The sequence below is a fragment of the Silurus aristotelis genome (genome assembly GCF_946808225.1).
Source record: "Silurus aristotelis genome assembly, chromosome: 12".
Classification (NCBI taxonomy): Eukaryota; Metazoa; Chordata; class Actinopteri; order Siluriformes; family Siluridae; genus Silurus; species Silurus aristotelis.
In genome coordinates, this window is record NC_139585.1 from 28,383,199 (window position 1) to 28,399,402 (window position 16,204).

Here is a 16,204-nt window from a genome sequence, read left to right on the forward strand (position 1 = left end):
TTGCTCATCAGGGACAAACGAACTTACAAAGAACATATTTACTTTTAATCGCCACATTATCTGTGTAAAGCTGCTTTGAGACAATGTTCATTGTTAAAAGCGCTATACAAATAAAAATGAATTGAATTGAAATAAAACTAAATTGAATTATTATTATAAAATGAATTATAGTATAATATATATTCCAGCATTGTTGAAATCAATGTTTGCACTGGTTTGGTCACTGATACACTTGAATGCAGTTTGCAGTTTCTATTAGTCTATACTGTTTATAGTAATTACAGACCAGATCCATCTTCATGGTTCCTGAGTTTAACCTCCAACAGTAACCTCATAAATCTTTAATCCGTTTATATGGAACCTTCCTCAGCTGCACTGAGTGGTCTCCAGTCAAAGAGAAAAACTTCCAGAGGTAGGAGGTCAGGACAAAACATGAATAAACAAGTGAGTGGGTGAGTGATCGCATTCAAATATCCCAGTTCATCAAAACACTCTACAATCATTATCCTCCAGTTCTTAGCCTCCAATAAGCACTAGCTGGCATTTTATTTTATTTTATTTTACAATAGTGGACATCTTGTATACATTTCAGTTTTAAAAATACTATCAGTGTTAACTTTTGTTTTGTTTGGTATTTTGATTACAGTTATCCCCCAAACATTCCAAAACCGTCCACAATAAAACCGAACCCCAACAATGCTATTTTATGTATACAGTACTGTACTTTATTAACATTTTACTTCATTTTATAGTTAATAATTAAATTTTTATCAATAAATGTCACTATTTTAACATAAAACTCAATAAAAACAATTCCCTGAAAGTTTTTTGGTCTACTGTGCACTCCGTGAGAGACCGGGAAAATCAACCAAACAAATAAATTATGTGGAAATGCAATTCCGCGATAAACCGGGGGCATGAGATTCGGACCGCAGTAAAGCGGGGGATTACTGTATTCATTTCAGTTTTGTTTCAGTTGTTTTGGTGGTGCGTAAATAATTTATCCTGCCTTTTTGTCTTTGGAAAGTCGTTACATTTTGTTTCTAGTTTAAAGTGTTTAATATCCAGCAAAAACCCTTTATTTTTGTGTAGAGTTTGTGTGTGTTTACTTATGTTCATAAAAGGTAGAAAAACTGATTAATTTATTTGAGAAACAACAAGCTACACACAATTGAGGTGTTTAGATATTAAATTAAGGTGTTTAGAATTAACATGTATAGCTCAATACCAAACAATACTGTGAAATAGTGGAAACATTACAACTTAATTTTAACCCCATTTAGCCCTGGACTAAATTTCCCATCAGACACTGCAACTCCATTTCAAACAAGTCACATGTTATACCTGTTACACCCACACCTGTTTCCTATTTCACCTCATTAGTGGCACTATTTAAGCTCTGGATACAGTGTACCACATTGTTGTACCTTTGTACCTCCATGATAATCATGGCATTGCTTAAGGTCAGTTTATTGGTTTCTTATGTAGGTTTCGTGCAAATTTGTGTTCTGTTTCTTTGTGTTGTTTCCTTGTTTTGTATTTTTTTGTATTATTTATTAATTAATTTTTACAAAGATTAAAATGATCTGCACTTGCATCTGCAATCACTCTGCATTATGTTACTTATCATACTGCCTTTAGAACCATGATTACAGGAACAAAACCAAAACCACTTTACACACATATTGGTTGGTATAGTGCAAAACATGCAAAACAGCGGTGACTTTGGAGTGATGGATCATGCTTTTCTATGAGCTGATTTGATGACTATGTTTTGGTGGAGGAACAAAATGCTTTTTCCAATTAAATTTATGACTGTACACAAAGTCTATAAAGTGCTATAAAGGCATGGTTTGGTTACAAGGAACTCTAGTGGCCTGCACAGAGCCTTGATCCCTACCACCATTGAATACCTTTTGGGATAAATTAAAATGCCAATGTGAACTAACTCATGCAACAAAAGTTAGTTGTTGGTTCCTTAGATAGGAACCATGAGTTTGGCCACATGGTTAATCTGGAACTTCTTGGTTTGTATTGCAAGTACACTGACTATCATTAAAAGGTTTTACTGTCCTTTGCTTAACCACATTTTTCGGAGGTCTGCTATTAAAGGTTCCATGCTTTAAGCTGTTAAACGCATCTGTCTGTGTGTCTATCTTAGAGGAAATAAAAGCTGGAATTTTAATGTTTTCTCATGATTTTTTTATTTTTATTTCAATAATCGTGGTTAGGACTCAAACCAGGGTTTACTGCATTATAGTCAGACTTTCAGGTAATGTGCCACAGGGATATTTGTGAACCCCAGCACCTAAAAGAAAAGGTTTAAAATGCCCATTAAAAAATATTCCAAAGTACAAAAGACAATAACAAAAGCAGTACCAAGTTCATAAATGAAAAGGTACACAGTTGAAAAGCGAAACAACTTCTCACCAAAAACTAGAAAATGAAAAGGCTGGGCAAAAACTGACATACATAGGGAACAAAAACGTCTCCAGGTTATGTATGCAACCATTGTTCCCCAAGGGACTGAAACGCTGCATCATAAATGCTTTGAGAACACCTCCACGTTGTCCATGCCTTGAATCACGTGTATAATAAGTCCAATGGAAAGCACAGTGTTACTGGCAGGGAGATGACAACCAGGACACTTACAAGCACTTGGAGAGAAACCAGCACCAGCTTCGGAAAAGGAAAGGAAGTGCTTCAGGAATGCAGGCAGTGTGGTATGGAGATACAGCATCTCGTTCCCTCAGGGAACCATGGTTACATACGTAACCTAGAGATGTTCCCCTTCAGGAACTTGAGCTGCGTCAGAAATGCTTTGGGAACAAGAGTCCAATCAAGCCAGTCTGACAAATTCCTGCCTAGTGTGGACGGGCACAGCTAGGGCAAGAGTCCTGAGGGTCCTGGCACTGAGGTCGAAGCTATAGAACCTGACAACAGCGGGGTGGACCAGCTCGCAGCGTTGCAACTGTCCTGGAGGGAAACTTCAGAGTACAAGGCCTTAGAGGAAGTCACACTTCGAGTGGAGTGTGCTCTGACCCTGAACAGAGAGGGGAGACCAGAGGACTCATAAGAGGAAGAAATATTATCCACAATCCATCTGCTCCGACTTCCTCCATAGTTCTGTTCTGTGGACGTATATGCCCAGGGCTCACACTGGACACAGTCGGTTAAGCTTTTCCTGGTTTGGGGCTTAAAAGGTAGGAGGAAAGAATGCCTGGAACATAACAGGTTGTGGGATGACCAAGGGTACTTTAGGAACATACCCTGATTTAAGGTAGAGGAAGGCACTGGCCAAGCCTGGAGTAAATTCCAAAAAAGAAGGGGCCACAGAGAGGGCCTAAAAATCCCCTACTCTCTTGAGAGAGGATATGGCTAAGAGGAACACAGTCTTAACTGTAAGGAACCTCAAAGGCACCTCGGTCAGAGGCTCAAAGTGAGGCCAAGTCTCATGCAGGACTCTAGATTGTACCAGAGGCCTCAGCTTCTGGGTGTTGTGGAGAAAGTGTGTCACCAACGGGTTCTAACCCAGCGACTCGGCAGGGGCATGACAGGCCGCAATGGCAAATACATAAACGTATAGGGTGAAAGGAGCCAACCCTTTGGCAAACTGTTCTTGAAGGAATTCCAGCACTGAACTGACTGGGAAGTTAACTGGATCTAGGTGGTGTTGTTCACACTATGCAGTGAACAGGCGTCACCTTCCGGCATATGATGTGCTCATAGCGGGAGCTCTGGATTGAAGAATGGTCTCCACCACCTTAGTGGAGAGACTAGTAGCTAGGAGCTGTGCCCTCTCAGGGGCCACAGTCACAGCCTCCAAAGCTTTTGGTGGGGGTGTATTTTTGTACCCCCTGCCTGAGATAGAAGATCTCTCCTGAGAGGAATCTCACAGAAAGGGTGTCCATAAATGGCTACCAGGTCGGTAAACTATGGACTGTCCAGCCACAACAGGGCCACCAGGAGAAGACAGACTACGTTCCATCAAAATCTCTCCAGAACTCCAGGCAGCATCACGACAGGGGGAAAGGCGTAGAGCCGCGGCCTCTGCCAAGCATGTACTATGGCATCCAGCCCCAGAGGGGAAAACCAATTAGGGAAATCTAAAAAGGGCAGTGTGATGTCTCTTGAGTCGCAAAGAAGTCCACCTGCGCTCCGGGAAATTGTTCCCAGATTTGCTCCACCACATCCGGGTGGGTTCGCCATTCTCCGGGCCTCGGCCCTTGCTGTGAGAGGGCATCTACTCCCTGGTTTAAGTGGCCTGAGATATACGTTGCCTTTAAGGAGAGCAGCTTCTTTTGGGCCCAAAGGAGGATCTGCCATGCCAGCTCGTACAGGAGGTGAGTTTTCTGACCCCCCCCCCTGGTGGTTGATATAGAAAACCACCGAAGTGTTGTCCGTACTGAGGTCTGGGAGGAAATGCCTCAGAGCATGAAGCACGGCCAGCATCTCCATTCATTTTATGCCCATGTGCGATGGGGCCTTCTCAGAGCGAAGCAGCCACTTATGATCGTTCCCCACCCACGCTTGAGGGACACGTCTGTCGTAAGCATTTTGCGACACACAGGAACTCCCAGCACAGGGCCCTGAGACAAGAACCCGGGATCTCTCCACACATCTAAGGCATGTTGGGCCTAAGGCAGAAATAACACAAAACAGTCACTACTAAATTGAAAAACTTGTTAAACTGTATTACTTATGTGAAGTAATTTATTTTTCTAATGACTAGGTAACATTTTTAAGAAATTCCCTATAAGAACACCAGAGGCTGACCTTGCTGGAAAAAATCTACCATAAAAAAGTTTTTTTAGGTTGTAGGTTCAAAGCACTTCAAAGCACTTCTGTACGTTGCTCTGGACACGGGCTTCTACTAAATACATACATTGGACAACCAAATTCTTTTGAATTCAAATTCAAAAACAGCAGTAAAGAATGTTCTCCATGTTAGCTGAATATTGCAAACCTAACATTTAGAATAATTGCAAACTTTTAATTGATTAATTATGGAACAAATGTTTGGAAACCATAACCATAAAGCTTTTAACTACAAAAAAAAAACATTTTAAATGACATTAGATTTGCAGTATTTAGCAGAAGCCCTTGTCAAGAGCGACGTGTCAAAAGTGCTTTGAATCTCTATCAATGAATAAATTTACACTGGTATGCTAGATTACAACTTTAGATAAATCAGCCTACAATTCGAATCAACCATATGATTTCCTTAGATGTGTACATTTTATTAAAACAATGTTGATGATTTACCCACTCTTGTAGATGTCAATTCACTTGCATAAGTGGTGGGTTGCGTTAGGAAGGGCATCCAGCGTAAAAATGTGCCGTAATCACGAATACGGATGATCCGCTGTGGCGACCCCTAATGGGAAAACCCGAAAGAAAGTGTTTGTTTTTTTATAAGAAAGTCATGTGCATTCTGGATGCTCTGTGGCTGAGTAAATCATACAATTCCTTGGTACGAATAGAATGTTAGGTGGGAAAATACAAGAAAAAAAGATTTTGTAGAGACAGTTTTGTGCCAATTTGTGCCAATGAACACTTTAGAACATTTATTATTTAGTCAAGCCTTTTATCAGTAGATTTTTCTTAGGTAAAGGCTCAGATCTGGAGGGAGCATGGATATAGAGTTTTTGTTGAACTGGTATATTTGTATGCTGTCATCCCCTCACGTTCACTCGGGTTTGTTGACGGTGGTGTGGTGGGTCGTCTCTTATCCCAGAGATCCCTCATGTCTGTGTTACCTTCTGGTTCTCCCTTTTAGTTATGCTGCCATAGCGAGTCCAAACTGCACAGTGACATTAACTTTCATACACCAATAGGGACATGTCCATGTCCTTTTCTTCCCGTCAACCTCTTCTCTCTCTCTCTCTCTCTCTCTCTCTCTCTCTCTCTCTCTCTCTCGGTCGAGTTAAACATGCTCCTGAGGCTCCAGTGACCACTGTTCCTGCCCCTCTCCCCTCCGTGGATCTTCACACTTCTGTGCAGCTTGGGACGGTCTCTCATCAACACCTTGGGTGGTTCCATGTAACTCCGGAGTAGAACGGGTGCTTTGAGGATGGATTGGACTGTAGTTGGTATCGGCGGTCTGCTGCACTGACTCGGGAGTGCAGTTTGCTTCTGATCGTCATCACTGTACCCCGCAGCATTGTATATCTGCTTCAAATGGACATTTGGTGCACCCCAGATGAGGATGGGTTCCCTCTTGAGTCTGGTGCCTCTCAAGGTTTCTTCCTTATGCCATCTCGGGGAGTTTTTCCTTGCCACAGTTGCTCATCAGGGACAAACATACTTACAAAGAAAATATTTACTTTTAATCACCACATTATCTGTGTAAAGCTGCTTTGAGACAATGTTCATTGTTAAAAGCGCTATACAAATAAAAATGAATTGAATTGAATTGAACTTTAGAAATGTGTCAAAAAAATTTTTTTTGTCCAGCCTCAATTTACTCTCCATTCACAATCTACATGGTCTGCTATGACGCTGGGGTTCACTGTGAGCTGTTTCTTGTTTTTTCTTAATTCAACTTGGGTACCCTTTTCTGAATTTATGCAACAACAAAAAAAAGCACCTAAAAGAAATTTACTGACTCAGTTGCTCACAAAGATCAATACAATAATAATTACAAATGAGACCTTACTGTAAGGTTTTAACACAGTTCATGGTAGTAGCTGTAAAACACCAGGCTGAGATGAATGTGATCTTTTGGGTGATGCTCAGCATAAATTAGTTTGATGTGATAGCTGGAAGAGGCTACAGACAAAACAAATAATGAAATACCTTTGGTTATAATACATTTCGAAACTTCAATACCAGTGTGTTGACATTCGCAACCAGCCATTCTGACATTTTTACTGTAAATTAACTGTAAAATATAGCTATGTTAATCACTCGAAGATAAGATAAGATATACCTTTATTCATCCCACAGTGGGGAAATTTCTTTGTTACAGCAGCAAAGAAAAAAAAAAAATGCAAATATATAAAAGAACTTAGCACATACAATAATGCTGGTAACTTGTCTATCACCACGTCTTTACCAAGACAAGAAAAATTGATCACTTTTAAAACCATATTATTAATAAACACATTTATATTTTTGAAACATTATGTAATCATAAGATGAAATGTACTCACTAATCCAGCTCAGGACAGATACAAGTTTTCTGGCCTGAATATGCTGTAATACTGGTAGATCTGCATCCTGAACATATCGAAAATCTTCAGGTGTGGTTATACCAATTAAAGTTTCTCCACAGCAGCAGCATCGAAGATGAAACTTCTTTGAGTGACACAGTAATTGCAATGGGGACAATGCTTTGCTTCGATTAATCCATAAACAAAACAGAAAAAAGCATCAATTCGGTGTCTCGAATGTATTAAAAGAAATTCTACAAAGGTGAATGTAGTGTACTAACAGTATAAATCTGTCCCATTTATAAATATGTGTAGCGCTCCCTGCCCTACTTAGTTGTGTCAAGTCTAAGCTCTTTAGGGTGGAGCGACGGGTTTAATAACTTGGGGTCTCTCGACCATAGAAATTAAAACACTCTGATACCTAAACTCTGAAATAAACGATAAAGAACCATTCGTAAAAGAAACAGTTTTGTATTTCTTTTTTTTTTTTTTTTTGCTATATAGAATATATTGAGATATGAATTATAATATATATATTTATAAATTTAAGTTATCAAGTTGACATATGAATAATAATATATAGGTATGAATAACAAGTCAATAGGTATTATAACAAAATTTACTGTCCAATTCCTTACTGAATAAACAACATAAAAAGTTCCAGGGTTAAAAAGTTCATATGCACTCAAAGGAAAATCCTTAAACACTCTTACTGTTAACTATTTCTGTAACAGTGCAACTGCAATTCTAAATCAACACATCACACCAAAGTATAAATCTCAACATAAAATAGTAGTGGGCCCACTCACACAAGCAAACACTCACTCACACAACACTTTTACAAGAAAACCAAACCAATATAACACGCGTTTAGCGGTTATTTTACTGTTTTTCCAGCACGAGCGATTCTGCTTCCGACTCTCTCGAACGTGTCTCGTCTCTCTTTCTCTCATTTGATTGACTCGTTAACCACCAATCACATTACACTCTAATTTGCATGGGTTGGTATAAAATAATTAACCTCCAATCACAAAAAAAAAAGATAAAACTAGGTAGTAACCAGCACGTCTTCCAGGTGCATTTAAACCAAACTTTAATGAATACAAGGGGTTTCCTAACTCTTTCGCCATTGACGAATTAAAGGGATATACACTAATTTTCAGATCACATAAAAAATGTTAATCTCTTTAAACACAAATTATCTGAATAGTGCAGTTATTTAAAATGAGCTTTTAAATAATTATGACTATAGCTTTTATATACACATATGTTTAATAAAAGACTAGTCAGAGGGTTACATATGTTGCCCCTCTCAAATACAAATCATCAAAATTGAACCTATTTCACTTTCAATTAAAGTCATTTTTATTTGTATTGTGCTTTTAACAATGAACATTGTCTCAAAGCAGCTTTACACAGATAATGTGGTGATAAAAAATGTATATGTTCTTTATAAGTGTAAGTTTGTCCCTGATGAACAAGCCGGTGGCGACTGTGGTGAAGGAAAAACTCCCCGAGACAGCATAAGGAAGAAACATTTAGAGGAACCAGACTCAAAAGGGAACCCGTCCTCATCTGGGTTGCACCAACTGTCCATTTATTACAGATAAACGATGTTGTGGGGTACAGTGATGGTAATTAGAAGCAAACTGTAGTCCTGAGTCAATGTAGCAGACTGACATTAACTACAGTCCTAATCCATTCTCTAAGCTCCTGTTCTTACTCCGGAATTTCATGGAACCACAAAAGGCGTTGATGAGAAACCGTCCCCAGCTGCACAGAGTGGCCTCCAAACGAAGAGGACACTATTCACAGGCAGACCTTGACAAAGTGGGAAAATCCACGGAGGGAAGAGAGGCAGGAACAGTGGTCACTGGAACCTCAGGAGCATTTTTAACTCGACTGCGAGTTCTTTTGACTCACCCGTATTTGCATCCAAGTCAACGGTGTTCTCCAACATTTCCTGAAGGCATGGTAAGATTCACAAATTCGCATCTGTGCATTGGAACAAAAGTTAATGCATCGATTGAAAAAAGTGTGCACAAGTTTTTGAATCGTGTTGAACAGTTTTTAACATATTTGCGAACGCTATAAAACGATTTATTTATATGTAGGGTGTGAAATGTAACATAATAAATGAAGTACTATAAGTTTAAATAAGAACAGGAGAAGACATTGCGAGAACGAATTTGGAATCTATTCGGAAAGAACAGAGAGATGAGCTTCACGGACGAGTTTCACTTCCTGATGTTGAATTAAACAAGTGTTGTGATCTTCCCTGCTCCTTTAGAATTCTCACTCCTTCAGAGTTCTTACTGCAGTGGTGATAAACCATTTGGCAGAACAAAGCCGAGAACCCACGAACGCCTGCAGGGTAAGAACAGTGGAGCTAGCATATAACACACATATATTTATCAGTAGATGCGCTGTACTTTTATTATTTAAACTGTTTCTCGTGCGCATTCTCTCAGCACAAACACTGCTAGGTGAATATTTCAAGACTACGGAGACCGAGTTGTGTCCTGAGAGTCACATAGAATATAGATTAACATGGCAGAGGTAGAGCTGCATCTTCCTGATAACAGAATAGAATAAAAGAACTCATGGTTTTATTTAATGTTTTTTTATGCACTACAAAACTTTGTTTGTAAACGGGCCATGCATTAGAAGTTGCACCTTAATACATTTTTTGATTCATTGTCTGTCTGAACCTAAGAAATAAAAGCGTATATAAATACTATCTGTACCATATTGAATTCCATAGCATCCTTTTTTTTTTTTTTTTTTGCTTGCATCGTATTGCATAGAATCGAAGAACCAAATTGGATCGCACTGCATCGCAATAGGAATGAAGTGTATCACATGGCTTCGGTAGCTGCATCATATGTATCTTTAATGTATTCCATCATATATAAGCCATTCTTATAAAGGACAACTATGCATGTGTGAATGATCCTGTCTTTTTCATCACAATTTTTGCTGACTAACTCATTCTAAGAGAAACTTCCATTTAATACATTACTCTGTGTAAGTTGTAGTTGTAGCCCATTTTAATTCCAGGTTGTAACAGTGCTAAAGGTGGTGACATAAGCTGTTCCAATGGTGCCTACTGTACTTTTGCCAGGAACTATTCATATATAGTTATTTAAATTATTTCTGTCTGTTTTTGGCAGGAACCATGATAGCAGAATGACAACAAATATCGAATTGTCTACTATCGTGGCTTATTGTAACCTGCACGCGCACAGGGGGAACCACCCTCTCGTGACACGTTTCCTATGCGGCACCCGAAGGCTGAGGCCTGGGATATGACCCAGAGTGCCTGTGTGGGATTTGGACCTCAGCCCCCCTTCAAACCTTTGGCTGCGTTGGCCCTTAGGTACTTGTCGGTAAAGACTACCTTTCTTTTGGCAGTATCCTCCCTTGAAAGGATCGGGGACCTACAGGCTCTGTCTGTGGCCCCATCTCTCCTGGAGTTTACCCTTGGCATGGCCAGTGCCTTTCTCTACCCTAATAGTGGGTATGTGCTTAAGGTGCCTATGGCTTCCTCACGACCTGTCGTTTTGCAGGCATTCAGACCTCCTCTGTTCCTAGCTCCAGATCAGGAAAAGCAAAATCGACTGTGTCCAGTGTGAGCACTGGTTACAAACCTCCAGAGGTCGAGTCTGTGGAGAAAGCCGAAGCAGCTGTTTGTCTGCTATGGCCCTCACAGGAAAGGTTTTCCTGCCAATAAGCAGACTCTCTGTAGATGGAGAGTGGATGCCCTCTGGTCTTCCCACTCCTTTCAGAGTCAAGGCTCATTCAACCCAGAGTATGGCTGCCTCTAAGGCCTGGTCCACGGAGGTTCCCCTACAGGATATATGTACGCTGCGGGCTGGTCCACCCCTTTGACCTTCGTCAGGTTTTATGACCTCGACATCAGAGCCACTTCTGGCTCCTCTGTCCTGCACGCTGGTGGTGCCCAGACACACTAGGCAGGGACTGGTCAGTATGGCGTAATTAGACACTCGTTCCCAAATCGTTTTGATGCAGCTCGAGTTCCTGAAAAGGAACATCTCTAGGTTACGCATGTTCCCTGAGGGAACGAGACACTGCATCAGCAGGTCATACTCCCTGCATCCCTGCGGCGCTTATCCTTCCTTTTTTTGGCAGCTAATGTCGCTACCTTAACCAGCTATTTTGTAGCTTCCTGGTTTACGCAACGTTGCCCGTCGATGACGTCACAACTTGCCTATTGACTGGATTTCACATGTGATTAACCTAGAGACGTTCTCACAGAACAGATGTGTTGACTCGATCAATAAAAGGAAATTTTACGATTATGAAACACAAAATCAAGAACAGCCTGTACGTTGCTCAGCATACTTACAGGAAAAAAACTTCAGATTAAATATGCAGTTGCACAACTAGTTCAACTTGCTGTGCTGTCACTGTTGCCAGCTATTGTATTAGGTTTAATTTTAAGTGTCTTGTGATTTTAATCAGTTGCTATAAGGAAAATATTTATATAATATATAAAATATTATATTATGAAAAAAATATTATAATAAGAAAAACCCTTTTCTTAAAGGAAAGACTTGTAAGGCTTATAGGAAAGATTATATCGCTTCACAGAATAATCTAATACTACCCTTACAAATAACTGCACTTAGAAAAAATTTACCAAAAAAAGATCGATTTATTGAAAATGAATGATTACATAACTCATTTTCTGAGTATCTTAGTCAGCAAAAACTATTTCGCTCAATAGAATTCTCATTTGTGTTATACAGTAGTTCTAATTTCCAATTTAGTAAATTATTAATACAATATTTGGACAAACTATGGACTGACCATCCCATCCCATTCCACATTTAATGCTTATTTGCTGTTAAAAAAACGTCTTAACACTTTTCCGGGTAGATGTTTCTCTAGATTTTGGAGCCAAGTGGTGGTGCAGTCACAAGGTGTTTAATGGGAATGAGGTTAAAGTTGTATACTCAAGATTCACTCAAGATCTTCCACTACAGCTCATTAAACCATATCTTCATTAAGCTGGCTTTATGCTTTCCTAGTTTAAGTGAAGACAAATGATTTTATATATTACTCACAATTATTTTACTTTTCCAACTTCCATGTTTTTGCCTTTTGTTTTATTTGTTTTGTTTATATTTCAACCCTTTTATTGCCCATCTCCATTAAGGAAATATGTTAGAAAAAAAGAAATATCTAAGATTATATTCCAAATTTCTAACTTTTAAGTGTTGAATCATCACAAAGAAAACACCCCTATGTAATCCTCTCCATGGCAAACTCCGACAACTACAATTGACATTTTTTATTTACAAAATAAAAACTTAAGAAAAAGCAAAGTGCACATAGAAAGTGGTATCTGTAATCAACTGCATTTGCACTGCCTATGGTTGGACAGAATCCATTCAAGTCACACAAGGTTGGGTTCTCTTCAAAGTTTGTTTCCTCCCAATGTTTTTTCCTCATACCATCTCAGGAGATTTTGATCTCGCCCCTAACACCACTGGCTTGCTCATTAGAGATGAACCTTTTAAATAATAAAATTGTATCGAATGATTTTTAAATAAAAAGTGTATATTCATAATTTATTTACTTGTAAAACTGCTTTGGGACAATTGTTAAATGCTATACAAATGAAATCAACTAATATTTAATAATAATATTAAAATATAAGTCTGATAAGTCATTGCATTAATCAGTGTGAAATTTTAGCAAGTGGAGATTTTATTTCTTTTGTCAATAATAATCCAATCCAAAAAAAAGAGGAAAAACCTTTTGAAGATAAGTAACAATTCCCATTTCTGTTAAAATAGTTACACAATCCTTATAAATAAAAATTCAGATACTAATGCAATTAATGGGCTCCTGAAGGAGGTATAGTTATTTTAATTTTTTTTTACACTTATTGCTCTGAAAATGTATGAGAATGAACAGAAATATCTTTTATCAAAGCAATATATTTTCTTGCCAAAAACAATAATTACAGTGGCAACACCTCACCGTTGTGCCACCCTTTATCAAACATATGACTTATGTTTAATCTATTTAATGACATTAATTAGCAGTAATTGCAGTTATTATAATAATTATTATTAATTACGGCATTTGGCAGACGCCCTTATTCAGAGCGACTTTCAACTGAGCAGGGGGGCTTAAGGGCCTTGTTAAAGAGGATTTTAACTTTCCGATCCAAAGTGTAATGCCTTAACCACTGAGCCACCACCTCCTATTTGTATTAAGATTAATACTTCACACAATACTATTTATACACCAATCAGGCATAACATTATGACCACCAGCATGAAATTGATTGGTCTGTGGCTACGCAGCCTTATACGTGACACAATTGCGATATCAAGTCAAGTCAAGAGTCAAGAAGCTTTTATTGTCATTCAACCATGTATAGCTGATGCAGTACACAGTGAAATGAGACAACGTTCCTCCTGAACCCAGGTGCTACATAAAACAACATAAAACAACAGTAAACAACAGTCACAGAACAGAAGAACACAGGGCCAGGAACTAAGATCCTCGCCACATAAAGTGCATGTGTGCAACTGGTGCAAACAGTGCAAAGACATCACAAGACAGTGCGAGACAACACAGGACAGTGCAGGACAATACAGAATACACAAAATATAAAAATAAAAACAACAATAGCTCCGCCAGTAAAACCTGTCGTAACAGAACAAGGTGCACAGTAGCAGAAAAATGTAAACAGAGAAATGTAAACAATTGTGCAATTCTACAATAGCAGCAATCAAAAATAAAGTGATCAGTGACCAAAGGATTTGGACAGAATATTGTGCAAAGAGAGCAAGTCTCGGAAGATCAGCAACAAACGGCATGTAAACATTATTGCGACAATGAAAGGTGTAAATGGTGTTGAAACCTGGGTGTGCGAAGTGTATGTGTGTTGAGTCCGGTTGTACAGATCAGTCACACATTTGTGTGTAAGTGTGTGTGTGTGCGTGTGAGTATGTGTGTGTGTGTGTGTGAGAGAGAGTTCAGTTCAGATGTTTGTTGAGGAGCCTGATGGCTTGCGGGAAAAAACTGTTGCACAGTCTTGTTGTGACGGCCCGAATGCTTAGGAACCGCTTCCCTGATGGTAGGAGGGTGAAGTGTGTGTGTGACGGGTGTGTGTGGTCATCCACAATGCTGTGTGCTTTGCGGATGCAGTGTGTGGTGTAAATGTCCATGATAGAGGGGAGAAAGACTCCGATGATCTTCTCAGCTGTCCTCACTATCCTCTGTAGGGTCTTGCGATCCGAGACGGTGCAATTCCCAAACCAGGCAGTGATGCAGCTGCTCAAGATGCTCTCGATGGCCCCTTTGTAGAACATGGTCAGGATGGGGGGAGGAAGATGAGCTTTCCTCAGCCTTCTCAGGAAGTAGAGACGCTGCTGGGCTTTCTTGGTGATGGAGCTGGTGTTTAGTGACCAGGTGAGGTTATCCGCCAGATGAACACCAAGGAATTTGGTGCTCTTGACGATCTCCACTGAAGATCCCTCGATGATCAGTGGAGAATGGTCTCTCTGTGCTCTCCTGAAGTCAACAACCATCTCTTTGGTTTTGTCCACGTTCAGAGACAGGTTGTTGGCTCCACACCAGGCTGTTAACCGTTGCACCTCCTCTCTGTATGCTGACTCGTCGTTCTTGCTGATTAGACCCACCACTATCGTGTCATCAGCAAACTTAATGATATGATTCGAGCTGTGCGTTGGTGCACAGTCGTGAGTCAGCAGAGTGAACAGCAGTGGACTGAGCACACAGCCCTGAGGGGCTCCAGGTGGTGGTGCTGGAGATGCTGTTCCCGATCCTGACTGACTGAGGTCTCTCAGTCAGGAAGTCCAGGATCCAGTTGCAGAGGGAGGTGTTCAGGCCCAGTAGGCTCAACTTCTCAATCAGGTGCTGAGGAATGATTGTGTTAAATGCTGAACTGAAGTCTATGAACAGCATCCTTACATAAGAGTCTTTGTTATCCAGATGGGTGAGGGCCAGATGGAGGGTTGTGGAGATGGCATCGTCCGTGGAGCGGTTTGGACGATACGCAAACTGCATGGGGTCCAGTTCGGGTGGGAGCTGGGTCTTTATGTGCCTCATGACGAGCCTCTCGAAGCACTTCATCATGATGGGTGTGAGTGCAACGGGACGATAGTCATTGAGGCAGGAGACAGAAGACTTCTTCGGCACAGGAATGATTATACGCAACAAATTGTTCTGTTTTGATATACGCAACAAACTGCGATGCGCTGTGTATTTAGACACTTATGAGAACCAGCGTTAAGTTCTTTAGCAATTTGGGCTACAGCAGCTCGTCTGTTTCCACACGGCAACGAAATGACAAATTTTAGCGAGGGGAGATTTAATATTTTTCTTTTGTTTTGTCAATTAACATCAAACGATATAGTAATCCATTAAAGAAAAAGATGAAGCAAAAAAGAAACGCCTTTTAAAAATTAGTAACCTTTCTATTAAGATTTAAAAAAGATTGATTTGTGATAAAGATTCAAAATGATGTCATCTTATTCTAACCCAACTTTGGGTAAATTTCCGACACAACCAATAGTTATGCTGGCATGCTGATATGTTCAATATGATTACCAGTAAATGTACAGAACTTTTTAATTTAACTTGATGTGACTTTTTTTTAAACCATAAATATTTAAATGAAAATTATGCATGAACTGAACGCCAGTTGAGCTTTTTACAGCAAAGCACATTGTTAAAACAAATAAACTGGAAAACATGCCACTGTCATGTCAGAACACTTTTACATTCTGAGAAGCAAAAAAAGCTGCTTCATAGTACTACTTAAATTAATTATATAAAAAACATCCATTGTCCATGCTAGTACGATCGTTACCCCCATGCTAGTTTCAATGCTAGTTACCCCAACTTGAAGGACTGGAAAAGACAACAAAATCAGTTGTCTGATTGTTCTGAGTCACCCTTGCTTTTGTTTTGTTTTTTTAAATGCATAGCTTAATTATTTAAGCAATGCATTTAAAAAAAAACTAAACAAAAGCAAGGGCGTA